The following is a 20122-nucleotide window of genomic DNA, read 5'->3' on the forward strand; positions in this document are numbered from 1 at the left end:
TTTTTCTGCCAATACCATTCAGGGGTTTTTTATGGTTCCATATAAACCTGGTGATTTTTTGTTCTATTTCTTTAAAAAAATGACATTGGGATTTTGATGGGGATTGCATTAAATTTGTATATTGCTTTGGGTCATATGGACATTTTAACTAGGTTCCAGTCCTTGAACATAGAATAGTTTCATTGTGTCATTTTCAATTTCAATAATATTTTGTAGTTTTTAGTGTATAGGTCCTTCACATCCTTTGTTAAGTTTATTCTGAGATATTTTATTTTATTTTTTGTTACAGTTGTAAAAGGAATTGGTTTTTTGAGTTCATTTTCTGAGGTTTCATCATTGATGTATAGGAAAACAGTAGACTTTTTTTTTTTTTTTTTTGTATTTTTCTGAAGTTGGAAACTGGGAGGCAGTCAGACAGACTCCTGCATGCCGACCGGGATCCACCCGGCATGCCCACCAGGGGGCAATGCTCTGCCCATCTGGGGCGTTGCTCTGTTGCAACCAGAGCCATTCCAGCGCCTGAGGCAGAGGCCATAGAGCCATCCTCAGCACCCGGGCCAACTTTGCTCCAATGGAGCCTTGGCTATGGGAGGGGAAGAGAGAGACAGATAGGAAGGAGAGGGGGAGGGGTGGAGAAGCAGATGGGCGCTTCTCCTATGTGCCCTGGCCGGGAATCGAACCTGGAACTCCTTCACGCCAGGCCAATGCTCTACCACTGATCCAACCAGCCAGGGCCTCGAAAACAGTAGACTTTTGTATATTATTTTGTATCATGCTACTTTACTGTGTTGATTTATTGTTTCTAATAGTTTTTCAGGGAGTCTGGGGTTTTCTCTATTCAGGATCATGTCATCTGCAAAAATGATACCTTTACTTCTTTCCCAATATGAATGCCTTTTATTTCTTTTGCCTGATTGTTCTGGCTAAAACTTCCACAACTGTGTTGAATAAAAGTGGAGAGAGTGGGCAGTCTTGTCTTGTTCCTGATTTTAGAGGAAAAGCTTTCAGTTTTTCACAATTTAGTATTATACAGTCTTTATTATGTTGAGGTACTTTCCTTCTATACCCATTTTATTGAGTGTATTTTAAACATAAAGGAATGTTGTATCTTATTGAATGCCTTTTCTGCATCTATTGATAGGATCATATGATTTTTGTTATTTGTTTTGTTGATGTGTATTATGTTAATTGAGTTCCGTATGTTGAACCATCCTTGTGCTCCTAGAATGAATCCCACTTGATTGTGATGACTATTTTTTTAATGTGGTATTGTATTCAGTTTGCTAGTATTTTGTTTAGGATTTTTGCATCTGTATTCATTAGAGATATTGGTCTGTAGTTTTCTTTTTTTGTGCTGTCCTTGCTAGGTTTTGGTATCAGGGTTATGTTGGCCTCATAAAATGTATTAGGGCAGGGGTCGGGACCCTTTTGACTGAGAGAGCCATGACCGCCACATATTTTAAAATGTAATTCGTGAGAGCCATACAACGACCCGTGTATGTTACGCATTATCCAATAAAAATTTGGTGTTGTACCGGAGGACAGTTGTGATTAACTCCAGCCACCTGTAACCATGAACATGAGCGGTAGGAAATGAATGGATTGTAATACATGAGAATGTTTTATTTTTATTTATTTATTTTTTTTATTTATTTATTTTTTTTCATTTTTCTGAAGCTGGAAACAGGGAGAGACAGTCAGACAGACTCCCGCATGCGCCCGACCGGGATCCACCCGGCATGCCCACCAGGGGCGACGCTCTGCCCACCAGGGGGCGATGCTCTGCCCATCCTGGGCGTCGCCATATTGCTACCAGAGCCACTCTAGCGCCTGAGGCAGAGGCCACAGAGCCATCCCCAGCGCCCGGGCCATCTTTGCTCCAATGGAGCCTCGGCTGCGGGAGGGGAAGAGAGAGACAGAGAGGAAAGCGCGGCGGAGGGGTGGAGAAGCAAATGGGCGCTTCTCCTATGTGCCCTGGCCGGGAATCGAACCCGGGTCCTCCGCACGCTAGGCCGACGCTCTACCGCTGAGCCAACCGGCCAGGGCCATGTTTTATATTTTTAACATTATTTTTTTATTAAAGATTTGTTTGCGAGCCAGATGCAGCCATCAGAAGAGCCATATCTGGCTCATGAACCATAGGTTCCCGACCCCTGTGTTAGGGAATATCTCTTCTATTTTTTGGAAGACTTTGAGAAGGAGAGGTACCAAATCTTTTTTGAATGGTAACATTCACTAGTGTAGCCATCTGGTCCTGGATGTTTATACTAGGGGAGGTTTTCTTTTGTTTTTTGTTCTTTTAAATTATTAAGTAAGAGGCAGGGAGACAAAAGAGACAAATTTTTGCATGTGCCCTGACCAGGATCCACCCCGCAAATCCCCTACAGACCCGATGCTCTGTGCATCTAGGGCTGCTGCTCCGTTGCTCTGCAACTGAGCTATTTCACCACCTGAGGTGAGGCCAGGGAGCCATCCTCAGTGCCTGGGGCCAATTTGCTGGAACCATTCGAGCCATGGCTGTGGGAAAGGAGGAGAGGGGGAGGGGGAGGGGTGGAGTAGCACATGGTTGCTTCTCCTGTGTGCCCTGACCGGGAATCAAACCTGGGACTTCCACACACCAGGCCAATACTCCACCACTGAGCCAACCAGCCAGGGCCTGTGGGAGGTTTTTGATAGTTGTTTCTATTTCCTCCCTGCTTCTGGGTCTATTTAGGTTTTCCACTTCTTCTTGACAGCCTAGGAAGATTGTATTGTATAGTTCTAGGGATTTACCCATTTCCTCTAGGTTGTTGAATTTTGTGGCATATAATCTTTTATAATATTCTACTATGATCCTTTGTAGATCTGTGATGTCTCCTCTTTCGTTTTGGGTTGTTTATATGAATCCTTTCTCTTTTTTTCTTAGTGAGTTTAGCCAGGGGGTTATCAATTTTACTGATCTTTTCCAAGAACTAGCTCTTTGTTATTTAAATATTTTCTATAGGTTTTTTTCTCTATTTCATGTAGTTCTGCTCTAATTTTTACTATTTACTTTCTTCTGCTGACTTTGGGTTGCTTTTCTTTTTTCTAGTTCTTTAAGATGTAATATTAGGTTGTTTACTTGGGATCTCTCTTGTTTCTTTTTCTTTTTTATTTCTTTTCCAAGTGGGAGGAGGGGAGATAGAAAGACAGACTCCTATATGCACCCCAACCAGGATCCACCCAGCAACCCCCTTTGGGGCTGATGATCTGCTCCTCTGGGGCCATGCTTGCAACAGAGCCATTTCCAGCGCCTGAGGCAAAGGCTCCATGGAGCTGTCCTCAGAGCCCAGGGCTAATGCACTCAAACCAATTGAGCCATGGCTGCAGGAGGGGAAGAGAGAAGGAGAGAGAGCAGAGGGAGGGGGAGAGGTGGAGAAACATATGGTCGCTTCTCCTGTGTGTCCTGACCTGGAATTGAATCTGGGACATCCACGTGCCGGGCTGATACTCTACCACTGAGCCAACTGGCCAGGGCTCTCTTGTTCTTGATATAAGCCTGTAATGATATAAACTTCCCTCTTATTACTGCTTTCGCTGCACCTCAGGAATTTTGATATGTCATGTAGTCATTTTCGTTTGTCTATATGTATCTTTTGATCTCTGCTTTTATTCTTTGATACATTCATTTTTTTAGAAATGTTATTTTACTTCCACATATTTGTGGGTTTCTTCCTTTTTGCAGTGGAATTCTAACTTCGAAGCCTTATGGTCAGAAAATATGCTTGGTATAATTTCAATCTTCTTGAATTTATTTATGTTAGTTTTGTGGCCCAACAGATGGTCAGTCCTTGAGATGCACACTGGAAAAGAATGTATAGTCTGATGTTCTGGGATGAAATATTCTGTAAATGTCTATTGTGTCCATTTTGTCTAGTGTGTCGTTTAAGGCTGGTATTTCTTTATTGATTTTCTGTATGGAAGATCTATGTAAAGCTGTCAGTGGTGTGTTGAGACCTCCAGGTATGATTGTGATTTTGTCTATGTCTATTTTTAGATCAGTTAGTAGATGTCCTATATATTTTGGTGTTCCTTGATTCAGTGCATATGTTTTAAGTGTTATATCATCTTGATTTACTGTTCCCTTTATCATTATGAAATGTCCATCTTTGTCTCTTGTTATCTTTGTTGTCTTGAAGTCAGCATTGTCAGATATTAGTATGGCTACACCTGCTTTTCTTTGGATATTATTTGCTTGGAGAATTGTTTTCAACTTTTCACTTTGAGTCTACTTTTGTACTTGCAGCTTAGCTGTGTCTCTTGAAGGCAGCATAGGATTGGGTTTTGCTTTTTGATCCAATCTGCTACTCTGTGTGCCTCTTTGTTAGTGAATTCAGTCCAGTTACATTTAGGGTAATTATTGATGCTTGAGGATTTCCTATAGTCAATTTATGTTTTGTTTTCTGGTAGCTCTTTTTCTCGTTTGGTTCTTCTCTTGTGTTTCTGTCCGTTTTTTTTTTATTTATTTAATGGTATTCCATACTTTTTACCGTTTCTTCTTTTTTTAGCTGTGTGTTTCAGTAGTGGCTTTTTTGTGGGTGGTTATAATTAGGTTATTAAGAGAAAATTTTTCATATGTATAAGAGTCTTTTGTCTTATGAGTGCTTTCTGTCCTTCTTTGCTACTGCAGATCTTTATCCTCTCCCTTTTTATGTTATTGTTGTCACAGATTATCCTCGGTTTTGTGGCCTTGTTGGAGCTTTTACTTGTAGTTTTGATTTGTTCTGTTCTTTATATCTGGTTGAATAGCCCCCTTGAGTATTTCCTGCAGTGAGGGTTTTCTGGTGATAAATTCCCTCAGTTTCTGTATGTCTGCAAAAGTTTTTATTTCTCTTTCATATTCGAAGGAAAACTTTGATGGATATAGTATTCTTGTCTGGTAATTCCTCTCTTTCAGTACTTTAAATGTTTGGGTCCACTCTCTTCTGGCTTGTAAAGTCTGCTGAGAAGTCTGATGATAACCTAGTGGGCCTTTCTTTATTTTTATTTATTTTGTATTTATTTTTCCTTTTTAGGTGAGAGGAGAGTAGATAGTGAGGCAGAGTCCCTCATGCATCACCACTGGGATCCACCTGGCAACACCATATGGGGCCTGTGCTCAAGTACTGTGTTATATCAATATTTAATTGCTGAGGCTGATGAGCTTCAGTGGAGCTATCCTCAGCACCCAGGGCCATGCTTGAACCATTTGAGCCACTGGCTACAGGAGGGGAAGAGGAGAAGAGGAAAAGAAGCAGGAGAGGGAGGTGGAGAGAAGCAGGTAGTCGCTTCTCCTGTGTGCCCTGACCAGGAATCGAACCCGACACATCCATATGCCGAAGTTCTATCCACTGAGCCACCGGCCGAGGTCATGGGCCTTCCTTTATATGTTATTTCTTCTTTTCCCTAGCTGCCTTGAGGATTCTTTCTTTGTCATTGATTTTTGACAATTTTATTATTATGTGCCTTGGAGAATGTCTGTTTGGGTTGAGGTAACTTGGTGTTCTGTTTGCTTATTTGATTCAAGGATCTAACTCTTTCTATAGGCCTGGGAAGTTCTCATCCATTATTTGTTTGAATAGGCTCGTCATTCCCTTCTACCTCTCTTTTTCTTCTGATATTCTCATTATTCTTATATTGCTCTTTTTAATGGAGTCAGACAATTCTTGTAGAGCTCTTATCATTTTTTTGAATTTGTGAGTCTCTCTCTTCTCTCTGTAGCATCTGTGGTTGCCTATCTTTGATGTCACTGATTATCTCTTCTATCTGTCCTGTTCTAGTAGCTAAACTTGCTGCCTTGGTTTTCAATTTATGTATTGAGTTCTTCATCTCTGTTAGGTTCTTTTTTAGAGTTTCAATCTCCTTGGTGAAGTAAGTACTCATTTTATTCATTAACTTGTTTTTTGAGCTCATCAAATTGCCTATCGGTATCTTCTCGTATCTCATTAAGTATTTTCAGAAGTTCAGTTTTGAATTCTCTATTATTTAACTCCAAGGTTTCCATGTAGGAGATTGCTTTCTGGAGATTTTTCATATTCTTTCTGAACTACTTGTCTGTCTGTGTAGCCATGGTATTCAATTTCTTCTTCCTTGATGGGATTTGAGAATGGTATTGTTAAGAACTCTAACAAACAACTACTTAAAAAATGAAAAATAAAAATTGAAAAATACAATGAAAAATAAAGTTTTAAAAATAATGACAAGAAAGAAAAACCACAGAAAAGGAAGAACAAAAACCAAGAAAAAGAATAAAAAACAAAACACCCACAAAAATAAGAATTAAAAAATATAAAAATTAAAGAAAAATTAAAAAAATAAAAAAAGGAAAAAATTTCAGGAGATGTTACTTTTTTCTTCCAGTAGGTGTTGCTGTATTACAAGTTTTAACTCTGAAATTCCTGGGCTGTTTGCTGAGATGTTGCTCTCTGAATGAGGTAGGTAGGGCTGCAGTCACATTGGTGGGTGGGATGTGTGTTGTGAGAGCTTTATGGCTGATCTCGGGCCTCCAGGCACTCCTCCCCATGTCTCAACAGACCAGGGTACTGGACGCAGAGCACTTCTGTTCTTCAGGGGAGAGAGTAGCTCTGGAGAGTTAGCTGTGGAGTCTGTCTCTCCTGCTCTGTGTACCTGCAGGGTGAGGGAGGCTGGATCTAGGAGGCTGCATACAGCCTTTTAATGTCATCTTGCTCTCAGTACAAAGGCTAGGCTTATTTATTTTTTTAAATATATGGGTGCTTTATCTGACCTGTGTTATACTTTGCTGTTTTCCCTTTAATTTCAGGTAGGCTTCAGCTACAGATGAATTACTTGTTTTTTCACTCTCCCTGTTCTCTCACCTGTCTTCAGTATATACCATTGTTTCCCCTGAATGCTTTTCCACCCCAAAACACCAAAAAGAAAAACTCTCACTGGTTTGGATACCATGTTCTGGAACCTTTTCAGGCATCCCAAACCTCTCATTTTGCCTCTTTTGAGCGAGTTTCTACAAAGTTGGGTGCCTCTTTGTTTTTACCATATTTCCCTCTGTACATTACGTTCTGAGTTTTTGCTCACATGGAAGTTGAATTTATGACTAGGATTGTGATCTCTTCTGTGCCAAAAGAGCTCTTTAGAGCAGTGATTTTCAACCTTTTTACACTTGGGGACCAGTGAAAATATAATTATTTTAGGGACCACTAAGGCAGAAATCACCCTGTCCATAAGGGGGTTTGACTAAGACATTGGGTCTGTAATCTTCATACAATATCAGGGTGGTTAACTCTTTTGTGGAGCAGCACAAAATTTCTGATGGACCTGTGGATTGGTGGTTGAAAACCACTGCAGAGCATGTGATTTTTGCCTTATTCCTCTACTAGTTGTAAGGAAAAGAGTTGGAAAGAAACTAGATGATTTGAGGCATATGTTCTAGAGATGTATATTCTAGATTATGGTTTTGCCAGTTGTGCTGAACTAAGTATTTGCTCTTGTTGCTTGTACCATCAAATTTGTACCTTTCCTCTTATTGAGGTATCTTCAGCTATATATGAATTATTCCCTCTTTCCAGTTTTCCTTATTTTTCCTTCATGTTATTTGGTTTAAAATTTATTGTGTTTTAGTCTTCATCCTAGCAGTATTTTTGACTATGAAGAAATGGGAAGACCAAGAGGGTTTGCACTTGGAGTATTTTCCCTGTAAGGTAGTGTAGAAATATTTCCTTTTATTTTTTTAAATAGATTTTGAGAGAGAGAGTGAGAAGCATCAACTCATAATTGCTTTACTTTAGTTGTTCATTGATTACTTCTCTTGTGTGCCTTGACGGGAGAGGGGTGGTGCTAAAGCCAAGCCAATAACCCCTTGCCCAAGCCAGCGACCTTGAGTTCGTGTCTATAATCCTGTGCTTAAGCCAGCGAGCCCATGCTCAGTCCAGCAACCTTGGGGTTTCAAACCTGGGACCTCAACAATCCAGGTCAATACTCTGTCCACTGTGCCACCACCAGTTAGGCTCTTCCTTTCTTTTTTAACGGAATATCTATGATGGCTGAAAAATTAAGTTATTTGACTAGTAAGATAGGAGGACTATTGAAAGAATTCAAACCTATTTTGTTTCTATGTAGGCTATGTGAGGGAATAAAATCAGAGTCAATGCTTCAGATTTTTAATTTTTAACTTTGCTTTAAGTTCTCTGAGGCTTTACTGAGTTAACCCCTGTTAATTGCTGAATCAGTGTCTTTATATGTAAAATAGAGTTGATGGTCTTTTTATGGTAAAAGAAAACTGACTTTTGGAGGTATCTTTTAAGATTGAATATGGCAATACATCTTGATACGTCTATTGATTTTAAATGTGGACACTTGAGCTTAAAGCTGCACTTTAATTCTTAGTCTAGCTTCATTATTTTACTCCACCTATAGTTAGCAGATAATACAGAAGATGGATATGTTTATACCTATTTGGTGGCCATAGTCAGTGAGCATAGCCTACCTCATAGAAGACTACATTAAACACGATTGTGGAGAAAACAGTTGTGTTAGGCTTGCTCACTGGTTTACTGGTTGCAAGCACTTTGCTTGATTAATGCATAAATATGTGGCAGCACCTCATGTGGATAGTCTATGTAAAGCTATGGGTACTTGCCCTCAGGGCATATTGAGGATTGCCTGCCTGCCTGCCACTATGAGGGGCCATTTTGTTGTTTGTTTGCTAGAGAGGCAGTTTTCTCCTATTTGCTTGTACACCGTTCGAGACTTTAAATGGTAATAGCCCAATGCTTTTTGGCTCTGCAGTTACTCTACTATCTGCCAGAATCCAATATGGACCTGCCCAGCCTTGGCCACCAGCCTTATTATGATCAAATTGGTTGTCTCTAAAGAATGTTCTCAGGTGCTGTTCAATAACAGAACAGCATTGAAATTATTATTGGTAGAGAGAAAGTGGTGCTTTATTTCAGTGTGATCTTTTTTTCTCTTTTTCTTCCTTTCTTTCTTTGGAATTAACAGGACTTTCAAAACTGTTTTTCTGCCTCTTGGTTTCTTACAGGTTGGGAAATGGCAGTTTTCTTTTCAATTTAGTGGACTGGCTGAATCCAGCCATAGGATCTCTTCAGACCAGAAAAGTGTTCTAGGCCATGAGTCTCTCTTGTTTTCTCTATTCTATGCTGTCATTTATTGTTGACCTGTGTTTTGCTCAGTGCCCACAGTAAGGAAATACATTTAGACTTACCTATGTATACATACTGTCTGCTACATGACACCCGCTAGGAAGATTATAGAATTTTCAATTAAGAATTACAGGCATTCTGCCTGACCAGGTGGTGGTGCAGTGGATAGAGCATCGGACTGGGATGTGGAAGACCCAGGTTTGAAACCCTGAAGTTGCTGGTTTGAGCAAGGGGTCACTCACTCTACTGTAGTGCCCCCCCCATCAAGGCACATAGAAGAAAGCAATCGATGAACAACTAAGGTGCCACAACAAAGAATTGATGCTTTTCATCTCTTTCTCTTCCTATCTGCCTGTCCCTATCTGTCTCTCTCTCTGTCACAGAAAAAAAGAAAAAGAATCAACACAACAATAAGCTACACAGATCACCAGATGAAGAAATATCAACTTGGGTTTTAGAGTAATAGCTAGTTAAAGCAACAGACTAAGAAAAAGAGAATTATGAGTGTGTAGAAATCTCACCAAATCATGGAGGAGCACATCACTAGACCAGGAAGCTTCAGCCTGGGCTTCAGAGTTGGCCAACCTCCGTGGGCATCTACGAAGAAGAGTTTTCTAGAGCTTCAGGGACGGTCTGACCCTACCTATATTTATAGGAAAATTTTGGCTGGAGGTTATTACATGAGGGCCCTTCATGTATAACCTCTAGGAACAAAGAAGGATCACCACATTCTGAAATAATTAACTAGGCCAGCAATCAAGAGGTAAGAACATCCTCCCTGGCTTCAGGGAAAACTGCACACCTGAGCAGCCTCAGGAAAGCAGGACATCTTAAGACCGTCCTCCCTGGCTTCAGCAGAGACTGCAGCAGGACGTCTTATTTTACCCTGAGTAAATGAGTTAGTCATTCCTGTAGCCATTTTTTTTATGACCCTTATTGTTCATGTTCAATTGAGTTCAAATTCATGTATTTTTTATATCCTGTTACTCCACAGTAGACTAGGGTGGTGTAAGGGTGGGAAGGCTTTTCAATCAATAGAATAGCCTGGGCAAAGACTTAAGTATACTAAAGAATATGGTATGCCCTGATTGGTTAGCGTGGTGAAAGAGTTGTCCCAAGATGATAGGGTTGTGGTTGGGGCACATATGGCAGGCAACTAGTGGGTACATAGATGGGTGGAGCAATAAATTGATGCTTTTCTTTCTCTTCCATTCCTCTTTCTTTCAAAATCAATTTTAAAAATCTTAAAAAAAAAGAATATGGTATGTTCGGAGAAGTGGCAGTATTTTGAATGGCTAGAAAGATGTAAAGCCTGATTTTTTTTTTAATTTTTCTGAAGCTGGAAACGAGGAGAGACAGTCAGACAGACTCCCACATGCGCCCGACCGGGATCCACCCAGCACGCCCACCAGGGGCGACGCTCTGCCCACCAGGGGGCGATGCTCTGCCCCTCCGGGGGGTCGCTCTGCCACGACCAGAGCCACTCTAGCACCTGGGGCAGAGGCCAAGGAGCCATCCCCAGCGCCCGGGCCATCTTTGCTCCAATGGAGCCTCGGCTGCGGGAGGGGAAGAGAGAGACAGAAAGGAAGGAGGGGGTGGGGGTGGAGAAGCAAATGGGCACTTCTCCTGTGTGCCCTGGCTGGGAATCGAACCCGGGTCCCCCGCACGCCAGGCCGACACTCTACCACTGAGCCAACCGGCCAGGGCCTAGAGCCTGATTTTATGTTAGGCTTTAAGAATTATATTAAAGAATATGGACTATTTTAAGACAAAGGAACGTCTGAGGATTTTAATTAGAATTATGGAATGATTATTTTACAAAGGTAACTCAAGTAGCAATTTGAAGAAATACTTATAGTGGATTTAGAGTAGAGTGAGAGACACTGGTTAGGAGGTTGGTTGTTGTAGTAGTCTTACAGAAGATGTTGAAATCAAGATAGACCAGGATATGTTGGGTAAGAAACAAACCCAAATCTCAGTAGCTTGAAAAACAGTTTATTTCTCAAACTACATGTCAATCAAGAATAGGTTAGGGACTTTTAGTTGTTCAGGGATAGAGGCTGACTGAGCAGTCATCATTGAGAACATATGTAGCTAGTTGCTCTGCTGGAGGCAAAAAGGAGCCCTGAAGGTCTTGCCACAGTAACATTTCTCTGCCTAGAAATGATGGGAGTAGAGAAGAGGTGACAGAAGCTGAGAAGGTCAGATGATCCAGGAGAGTTTGGAGATTGGTTAAATGTGGAAGGAAAGGGAAAGAATTGTGAATAGATGACTCTGTTTCTGTCCTGGGTGGCTGGATGTATTTCTAACTGAGATAAGAAAAGAGAAGGAAGCCTGACTAGGTGATGGCGCAGTGGGTAGAGCATCGGAATGAGATGCACAGGACCGAGGTTCGAAACCCCGAGGTTGATGTCTGCACAGGCTCATCTGGCTTGAGCATGGGGTCACTGGCTTGAGCCCAAAGGTCTCTGGCTTGAAGCCCAAGGTCACTGGCTTGAGCAAGGGGTCACTTGCTCTACTGTAGTCCCCCCCTCCCCCCGTGAAGGCACATATGAGAAAGCATGAACAACTAAGGAGCTGCAACGAAGTTTGCTGTTTCTCATCTCTTTCTCTTCCTATCTATCTGCCTATCCCTCTCTGTCCCTCTCTCTATCTCTCGCCCTGTCTCTGTCAAAAAAAGGGGGGGAGGAAGATGAGAATGGGGCAGGCTTTAAGAGCACATGCATATGCAAAGCAAGTATTAAAAGGCCTAAAACAGGGGTCCTCAAACTTTTTACACAGAGGGCCAGTTCGCTGTCCCTCAGACCATTGGAGGGCCGGACTATAAAATAAACTATGAACTAATCCCTATGCACACTGCACATATCGTATTTTAAAGTAAAATACAAAACGGGAACAAATACAATATTTAAAATAAAGAACAAGTAAATTTAAATCAACAAACTGACCAGTATTTCAATGGGAACTATGGGCCTGCTTTTGGCTAATGAGATGGTCAATGTCCGGTTCCATATTTGTCACTGCTAGCTATAACAAGTGATATGATGCGCTTCTGAAGCTGTGACACATGCGTCCCGCGTCACCGGAAGTAGTACTGTATGTGAGCTACGCCTTGCTTTGCGGCGCCACCATATACAGTACTCCAGGAGCACAGGATGCGGATGCCTCTCACTGACCACCAATGAAAGAGGTGCCCCTTCTGGAAGTGTGGTGGGGGCTGGATAAATGGCTTCAGGGGGCCGCATGTGGCCCGCAGGCCGTACTTTGGGAACCCCTGGCCTAAAGGGATAAGTAACAATACAATAATAAGAGGGGCTTTAATACCCTACTGTCATCAATGAATAAATTATTGAAATTGAACATGAATAAGGAAACATTGGCCTTAAGAGACACATTAGACCAGGTGAACTTAACAGACATATACAGGACATTCCATCCAAAAGCAACAGAATGCACATTCTTCTCAAGTGCATATGGAATATTCTCCAGGACAGATTATGTTAGGCTACAAAACAAGTCTTAATAAACTTATGATTTAAATCATATCAAGAATATATTTTGACCACAATGATATGAAACTAGAAATCAATTATAAGAAGAAAACTGGAAAATTTACTAATCTGTGTAGATTAAATATACACTACTGGACATGCAATGGGTCAAAGAAGAAATTAAAAGAAAAAAAATTCCCTGGCCAGGTTTCTCAAGTGGATAGAATATTGTCCTGGCATGTCAAGGTTGCAGGTTCCATTCCTGTTCAGGGGAGACACATGCAGGAAGCAACCAGTGAATGCACAACTAAGTGGAGCCATGAGTTAATGCTTCTATCTCTCTCCCTTTCTCTCTCTCTCTCATCAATGGAAAAAATTTTAAAAAATTAAAAAGACAAATGAAAATGAAACTAACATACAAATACAAAATCTGTTGGATACAGCAAAAGCAGTTTTAATCCACATTAATAAACAAGAAAAGATCTCAAATAACCTAGCTTTACACCTCAAGGAACTAACAAAAAGATGAACACACTAAGAAAGTTAGTTGAAGGATGAAAGTAACAAATAGCAGAAATAAATGAAATAGAAACAAACAAACAAAAAAGATCAATGCCTGACCAGGTGGTGGTGCAGTGGATAGAGTGTTGACTTGGGATGCAGAGGACCCAGGTTTGAAACCCTGAGGTAACCAGCTTGAGCATGAGATCATAGACATGACGCCATGTTGCTGGCTTGAACCCAGAAGTCACTGGTTTGAACCCCAAAGTCACTGGCTTAAGTAAGGGGTCACTGGCTCAGCTGGAGCCCCCAAGTCAAGGCGCATATGAGAAAGCAGTCAATGAACAACTAAGATGCCGCAATGAAGAATTAATGCTTATCTCTCTCCCTTCCTGTCTGTCTGTCCATATCACTCCCTCTGTCTCTGTTTCTCTTGCTAAAAAAAATAAAATAAAAAAATCAATGAAACTAAGAACTTATTTTTTGGGGGAGGGAGAGAGATAAGAAACTTCAATTTGTAGTTGTGTCACTGAGTTGTTTATTGATTGCTTCTCATATGTGCCTTAACGGGTTGGGAGACTCAAGCTGAACCAGTAACGCCTTGCTCAAGCCAGCAACCTTGGGATCATGTTGATGAACCTGTGCTCAAGCTGGTAGCCCATTCTCAAGCTGGCAACCTCAGGGTTTCGAACCTGGGACCTCTGCATTTCAGGTCAATGCTCTATCTATCTGCTGCACCACCACTGGTCAGACTAAGATCTGTTTTTTCAAAAAGGTAAACAAAATAGACAAGCCTTTAGCTAGATTCACTAGGAAATAAAAATAATTCAAATAAAATCAGTAATAAGACATGTTACAATTGCTACCACAGAAAAACAAAAAGTCATAAGAAACTATATGAATAACTAAACACCAACAAATTGGACAACCTAGAAGAAAATGGGTAATTTCCTGAAAGCATATAACCTACCAAAACTGAAGAATGAAGAAATAGAAAATCTGAACAGACCAATTACTAACAAAGAGTAAGACAGTAATAAAAAACATCCTAGCATAGAGAAGTTCAGGATCTGATGGCTTCACTGGTGAATTTTACCAAATGTTTGAAGAAGAATTAATACCAGTTTTTCTTGAACTCTTCCAAAAAATAGAAGAGAAAGGAGTATTTTCAAACTCATTTTATTGGGTAAGCATAACCCTGATACCAAAATTAACAAGCACTGTAAGAAAATAACAGGCCAGTATCCCTGGTGAACATAGATGTAGAAATCCTCAACAAAATATTAGCAAACTGAATTCAATAATACAGTAAAAGGATCATATACCATAATCAAGTGGGATTTATTTTGGGGATGCAAGGATGGTGGAACATTTGCAAGTTAATAATGTGATACACCATGTTGACAAAATGAACCGTAAAGACCATCTCAGTAAATGTGAAGTATTTGTCAAAATTCCATGTCCGTTTATGATCAACACTCTCAACAAAGTGGGGATTGAGGGAATGCACCTCAACATAAAAAAGGCCACAAGCTAACATACTCAATGGTGAAAAGCTGAAAGCTTTTTCATGCCATTTTTATTCAACATAGTACTGAAAGTTCTAGTTAGAGCAATTAGGCAAGAAAAAAATAAAAGGTATCCACATTGGAAAGGAGAAGGAAAATCATTATTTGCAGATAACTTGATATACATAGAAGACCCTAAGCACTCCACTAAAAAACTGTTAGAACTAATGAATGAATTCAGTAAAGTTGCAGATATAAAATCAATATACAAAATCAGTTGTTTCTATACACTAATAATGAACTATCAAAAAGAGAAATTAAGAGGACAATCCCATTTACAGTTACATCAAAAGTAGTAAAATCCCTAGGAATAAATTTAAGGGGGTGAAAGACCCGTATACTGAAAACTACAGTGTGTCCGTAAAGTCATGGTGCACTTTTGACCGGTCCCAGGAAAGCAACAAAAGACGATAGAAATGTGAAATCTGCACCAAATAAAAGGGAAACTCTTCCAGTTTCATACCTATTCAGTGCAGTTGATGTGGGCTCACGCACAGCTTTTTTAGGGCTCCTTAGGTAGCTATCCCGTATAGCCTCTACAGACTCGTCCCTGACTGATGGCCTACCAGACGGGGTTTCTCCACCAAACTGCCGGTTTCCTTCAACTGCTTATCCCACTGAGTAATGTTATTCTTATGTGATGGCGCTTCGTTATAAACCCGCTGATATTCACGTTGCACTTTGGTCACGGATTCGAATTTAGTGAGCCACAGAACACACTGAACTTTCCTCTGTACCGTCCACATCTCGACTGGCATGGCCGTGGGCTGCTCCGCTATATACACGATGTCACATCATCATCTGTGCATGCGCACATGCTGCCACATCATCCTACAGAAACTGGGAGGGTTTTTCTTTTTATTTGGTGCAGATTTCACATTTCTATCGTCTTTTGTTGCTCTCCTGTGACCGGTCAAAAGTGCACCATGACTTTACGGACACACTGTATAAGACTGATGGAGAAAACTGAAGGCTGTCTGACCAGGCGGTGGTGCAGTGGATAGAGTGTCAGGCTGGGATGCAGAGGAACCCAGGTTCGAAACCCTGAGGTTGCCAGCTTGAGCCCAAGGTTGCTGGCTTGAGCAAAGGGTCACTGAGTCTGCTGTAGCCCTCTGGTCAAGGCACATATAAAAAAACAATCATTGAGAAACTAAGTTGCCTACAATGAAGAATTGATGCCTCTCATCTCTCTCCCAGTCTGTCTGTCTCTATCTGTCCCTCTCTCTGTCTCTGTCACACAGACACACACACACACACACACACACACACACACAAAAATTGAAGACTCAAATAAATGAAAGATAATGCATGCTCATGGATTGGGAGAATTAATATTGTTAAAATGTCCACAGTACCCAAACCAATCTACAGATTCAGTGCAATCTCTATCAGAGTTCCCATGGTGGCCCTGGTCAGTTGGTTCAGTGGTAGAGCATCAGCCCAGCATGTCGATGTCCCAGGTTCAATTTCTGGTCAGAGCACACAAAGAAGTGACCATCTGCTTCTCCACCCCTCCGCTCCCCCCTTTATCTCCTCCTGTAGCCATGGCTCAATTGGTTCAAGTGCATTGGCCTCGGGTGCTGAGGATGGCTCTGTAGAGCCTCCATCTCATGTGCTAAAAATAGCTTGGTTGTGAGCATGGCTCCAGATGGGCAGAACATTGACCCCAGATGGGGGTTGCTGGTTGGATCCCAGTCCAGGTGTATGCGGAAGTCTGATCTCATGTCTCTCTTGGGAAAGAAGGAAAAAAAGTTCCAGTGGTATGTTTCACAGAGATAGAATAAACAATCCTAAAATTTGTGTGAAACTACAAAAGACCATGCCAAAGCAGTCTTGAGAAAGAACAACAACTCTGGAGGCATCACACTTCCTGATTTCAACCTATATTACAAAGCTGTGGTCATCAAAACAGTATGGTATTAGCATAAAAATAGGCACATAGATTGGCCCTGGCTGGTTGGCTCAGCAGTAGAGCGTCGGCCTGGCGTGCAGGAGTCCCGGGTTCGATTCCCGGCCAGGGCACACAGGAGAAGCGCCCGTCTGCTTCTCCACCCCTCCCCCTCTCCTTCCTCTCTGTCTCTCTCTTCCCCTCCCACAGCCGAGGCTCCATTGGAGCAAAGATGGCCCGGGCGCTGAGGATGGCTCTGTGGCCTCTGCCTCAGGCGCTAGAATGGCTCTGGATGCAACAGAGCGACGCCCCAGAGGGGCAGAGCATCGCCCCCTGGTGGGCATGCCTGGTGGATCCCGGTCGGGTGCATGCGGGAGTCTGTCTGACTGCCTCCCCGTTTCCAGCTTCGGAAAAATGAAAAAAAAAAACTTTAAAAACAACAACAACAACAACAAAAAACAGGCACATAGATTAATGGAACAGAATAGAGAGCTCAGAAAGAAACCTATGCTATATCATCAATTTACAACAGAGGAGCCAAGACTATACAATGTGGAAAGGATAGTTTCTTCAATAAATGGTCCTGGGACCCTAGCTGGTTGGTTCATTGGATAGAGCGTTGGCCCAGTATATGGATGTCCCAGGTTCGCTTCCTGGTCAGGGCACACAAGAGAAGTGACTATCTGCTTCTCTCTTCCCCTTCCTTTTCCCCTTGCTCTCCTTTTCCCCCTCCATCAGCCAGTGACTTGATTGGTTCAAGTGTTGGCCCAGGTGCTGAGGGAAGCTTGGTTGGTTGGACTGCGTCAGCCTCAGTTGCTAAAAATAGCTCAGTTGATTTGAGCATTGGCCCTAGATGGGGGTTGCTGGGTGGATCCTGGTTGGGGCGCATGTAGGAGTCTGTCTCACTATCTCCCCTCTTCTCACTTAAAAATAAGGTGGACAGAGGAACTGAATAGACATTTTTCCAAAGAAGACAAACATACACATTGCCAACAGATAGATACATGTAAAGGTGCTCAAAACCACAATAAGATATCACCTCCCACCTGTTGGAACAGCTATAAAAAAGATAAGTGTTGGTGATGGTGTAGAGAAGGGGAATCCTGGTGCACTATCGATGAAAATGTAAATTTGTGTAACTATTATGGAGAGCAGTATGGAGGTTCTTCAAGAAATTAAAAATCAAGCTACCATATGACCCAGCAAGTCCACTTCTGGTTATGTATTAGAAGGTAATGAAGTCACCATGTTGAAGAAGTACCTGCTCCTTCCTGTTTTTTGCAGCATTATTCACAATTGTCAAGACAAGGAAACAATGTAAGTGTTCAGCAACAAATGAATGGATAAAGAAAATTGCATGCATGCATGCACACACACAGTGGAATATTATGCAGCTATAAAAATAGAAGGAAATCTGCTCAATGGATGGAGCATTGGCCCAGCATGTGGATGTCCTGGGTTCTACCCTTGGTCAGGGCATACCTGAGAAGTGACCATCTGCTTTTCTCTCTTCCACTCCTGCAGTAAGTGGCTCAATTGGTTTGAGCATTGGCGAGGGCACTGAGGATAGTTCAGTTGATTCAAGTATCAGCCCCAGGCAGGGGTTGCCAGGTGGATCCTGGTCAGGGTGCATGTGGGAGTCTATCTCTTTATCTGCCCTCCTTTCACTTAAAAAAAAAAAAAGGAAGTCCTGTCATTGTGACAGCATGGATGGAGGATGAACCTTCAGGACATTATACTAAGGGGAGTAAGAGAAAGACAAATACTGTATCATCTTATTTATGTGAAATCTAAAAAAAAAAAAAGAAAGAAAGAAAAAAATGAACTCATAGATAGCGACCAGATTGGTAGTTGCCAGAGGTGCAGGGAGTGTATGTGGATGGTGAGGAGTGGATGGAATGGTTGGTACAAACTTTGTTATGTAAAAATAATTCCTTGGTGATATAATGCATACTGTGCTGACTGTAGTTAATAATATTGTATAATTTGAATGTTGCTACAGTGGATCTTAAAAGTCCTCATCACGAAAAAATTGTAAATATTTTTGGTGATAGGTGTTATAACTAGACTTACTGTGATCATTTTGCAGTATACACATATATTGAACCATTATGTTGTATGGCTGTAAATAATGTACATCTCACTAAAATTAGGGGGTATTTTATAGCTTCATATTCATTTTTGAAATATCCCCTAATTTTTGTGAGCAGTATATATTTACCACTAAAAAACATGGGGGCAGGCTTGGGGTTAGAGAAGTGTTGATAGTGAGTTCACTTTTGGAAATGTATAGCAGCTAGTTGTCTAAATGAAACTAGAGCTCTTGAGACAGGAAGGGGTAGTTAGGTTTTAGTGTGTACTGCCTATGAAGAGAGTTCAATTCATGATAGGTATGGGATCACCCAGGGCAAACTAGTAGAGCAATGAGGGAGCTGAGATGAGGCCCCAGGAAATACCAGAATTCAAGAGGCACATATAGCCTGATGGCATTGGATTTGGATTGATATCTTTGGGATCAAGGCAGCCTGAGCTTGTGCCTTTTCCTGACATGTAACCCAATAGTGTTTTGAGGAAGGAGCAAATGTGAGCTGTGAGAAGCTCGTGCTTTGACCAACTGACAAATACTTCAGAGTATGTTGGCACTGTTATTTGTGCTAATGGTGGACTTATTTATTCATTTATTTATTTTTGGTCCTTAGATGGAATGCATTTTGATTCTTTTTCTTTTAAATTTAATATTTTTGGTAATTCACAAAGTTTCAATAAAGTTATTGTAGCCTAAGCTAGTTGCCAAGACACAGGCTAAAAAGCAGTTGTTTTCCCATACTTACAAGGTAGTTAAGTATACAAAGAATAGGATACCATGAAAACATAATAATGGCACATATCAGATCATTTAATTCTCAGACTGATAATTCCCATGGAGTAGTACTGTATTATCCCTATTTTACAGTTGAAGCTTAAGGAGTGTCTTAGTCTGTTCAGCTGCTCTTATAAAACACCACAGACTGTGTGGCTTATCAATGACAAATTTATTTCTCATAGTTAGGGCTGGGAATTTCAAGATCAAGGACCTGGCATTGTCATATTCTGGTGAGGGCCCTCTTCCTGGTTCATAAGTGTTTTCTAATTGTATCCTCACAGGTGGAAAGGGATAGGAGTCTCTCTGGAACCTTTTTTGTTTTATTCATTTTTTTTTTTAGAGAGGAGAGACAGAGAAAGAGGAAGAGAGAGAGAGACAGAGAGAGAAGGGAGGAGGAGCAGGAAGCATCAACTCCCATATGTGTCTTGACCAGGCAAGCCCAGGGTTTCGAGCCGGCAACCTCGGCGTTCCAGGTCGATGCTTTATCCACTGCGCCACCACAGGTCAGGCTCTGGAACCTTTTTTGGTAAGACACTAAACCCATTAATGGAGATTCTGCCTTCATGACCTAATCACCTCCCATAGGCCCTGCCTCCTAATATTACTGGGGGTTAAGATTAAACCTGTAAATTTTGGGAGGATGCATTCAGACTATAACAGGTTAGGTTTTTTGTCCA

General features: G+C 41.4%; 1 protein-coding gene across 14 annotated transcripts in view; it reads left to right on the top strand.

The window, feature by feature from the left end:
* R3HDM2 (R3H domain containing 2) overlaps positions 1 to 20122 on the top strand; it is a 223684-nt gene that overhangs the window by 13526 nt on the left and 190036 nt on the right. For 8 of the 14 annotated variants that reach the window (XM_066369415.1, XM_066369414.1, XM_066369416.1 and 5 more), the window contains exon 2: positions 6361 to 6431. The exons of 1 other annotated variant lie outside the window; for it this stretch is intronic. The gene's annotated coding sequence lies outside the window, so the exon portion shown is untranslated. Of the gene's footprint in view, positions 1 to 6357; positions 6432 to 7605; positions 7674 to 20122 lie in introns of all 14 variants that reach the window. 5 more of the 14 variants (XM_066369422.1, XM_066369421.1, XM_066369424.1 and 2 more) reach the window with 3 other exon arrangements.

The sequence above is a fragment of the Saccopteryx leptura genome, chromosome 2, assembly GCF_036850995.1.
Source record: "Saccopteryx leptura isolate mSacLep1 chromosome 2, mSacLep1_pri_phased_curated, whole genome shotgun sequence".
NCBI classification, from domain to species: domain Eukaryota; kingdom Metazoa; phylum Chordata; class Mammalia; order Chiroptera; family Emballonuridae; genus Saccopteryx; species Saccopteryx leptura.